This window comes from Leptopilina heterotoma, unplaced genomic scaffold (assembly GCF_015476425.1).
Source record: "Leptopilina heterotoma isolate Lh14 unplaced genomic scaffold, ASM1547642v1 Lhet_162, whole genome shotgun sequence".
Lineage (NCBI taxonomy): Eukaryota > Metazoa > Arthropoda > Insecta > Hymenoptera > Figitidae > Leptopilina > Leptopilina heterotoma.
Genome location: NW_025110878.1, coordinates 198,527 through 200,283, shown reverse-complemented (window position 1 = coordinate 200,283; position 1,757 = coordinate 198,527). Strand labels below are relative to the sequence as shown.

General features: G+C 29.3%; 1 long non-coding RNA gene across 1 annotated transcript; it reads right to left on the bottom strand.

Moving 5' to 3' along the window:
• Positions 1-230: 230 nt before the first annotated feature.
• Positions 231-1,106, bottom strand: LOC122498951. Its single transcript, XR_006301280.1, has 2 exons — positions 609-1,106; positions 231-404 (listed from the first exon to the last, which is right to left on the bottom strand). It is a non-coding gene; the product is annotated as an uncharacterized LOC122498951 (long non-coding RNA).
• Positions 1,107-1,757: the final 651 nt, after the last annotated feature.

Below are 1,757 nucleotides of genomic sequence, written 5' to 3'. Positions count from 1 at the left end.
TTGGAAACTTTTCGCTTCACGTATGACGTAGTACTATTACAGCCCGAATGTTAACTTACTTACCGTTCGTAACATAACCTCTCTTATGTGATTTCGCATCAAATTGTAAATCGACCACTCGTCGGTAATTTTACATAATAATTTCGCTGCATTTTAAAATTATTCTTTTTTTTATATTTATTTTGTATTACATAAAGGTTAAATTATAAAAAGGAAATAAAGGAAAAACGTAAGAAATAAATAAATATATTAAATATTTATAATATACAAATCACATTTGTAGCTTTTTTGTCATTTGTACAAAGTTAACGAATTCTCCAACAGAACAGGAAAAACAAATACTTTTTCCACTTTAATTTTAAAAAAATACGAGCTGCTTAAGCAATAGAGTCCATGAAGATATTCTGAAAAAATTTTTTATGTTTGAAAATTATTTTCATACAGAAAATTCACACAGTTGAATAAAATTTTTTAAGTATAAAAAATCATTAAAAACGTGTCTCTTTTTAGGTTAAAAGACATTACCTTATTAACTTTGATATATATGAAAAATTAAAAAGAAATCTTTCAAATTTAAGAAATGAAAAATGTTAAGAATTTGAACTTACCTTTACAAATTTCCTTTAATCTTTAAATTCTTAAAATTGTCGAAATTTTAATAAATTAAAATTAAAATATTAACGTTTGCCTATGCGCATAGTTTCTTATATGCCACTTCATCGTCACGCAGTGTAGAAAAACATTCGGGCAAAAAATATCATATTCGAATGTATACTTACAGACAGCTACATAATTCTACATACTGTCGGTAAAACTATCAGCTGTAAGTTACTTAACACACGAAAATATTTTTACGGTTGGGTTGCTAACATACAACGTTATACGTGAAGCGAAAAGTTTCCAATGTATCACGAAATGATTAAACATTCGGGATGTACATTTACTAACGCGTGACACATTTACAACGATAAGCGTAATAATTTTACTTTTTAATTGTGAAAATACTATATGGGTGTTAAATTATTACGTGTACCGTAGTAAAATTACAAACTGGAAAATTTAAAATTAACGACCCGATTGTAATTCAACATTGGTCTTTTTTACAGTGTATATATATATAAAAGTTGTGCGAAACCGTGACTTTTTTATTTTTGGAGAGAACTGCAATCGAGGTCGAAAGGGGTTAGAGAATATCGCCAGGCCTTCGAATTGGCGAACCTGGAATTGAGAAAGTATACATGACGAGGAGGTGATTTGCAATAATTTGCACGATCCAATGGTTTTACTTATCTGCACATTATGTTTGCGTGTTCACGTTTTGCAGAGACTGACCGCGTCTACTTCACCGTCAATGTATATATATATATATATATAAATTTTTTTGAAGATAAAGGCTCCAGAAAGAAAAATTTATAGCGGGCCGGAAAAATTGTTTATAATTTTTGTTGTAAACAAGTATAATAATTAACAAATTCACTGTTTGGACAGGTTCTGTCAAAAAATTTTTTGCGGTAATTTAAAAAAATATTATACACGGAAAAAAAAAGTTCGAAGATTATTCGGGAATTTCGTTCTTAACTCTTGGATACGGCGGGTAGTTCACAGAGAACTAAAGGTTGCCTCGTTTAAATATGTCATTTACTATTTCTCTACAAATTATAACTATTTCACCACTTCTCGGCAAACTGTTCTTGAAAAAGTCGGGAACTGTTCAAGAAAATTGAAAAATTAGGCGAATGCAAGAAAAAATGGATTCT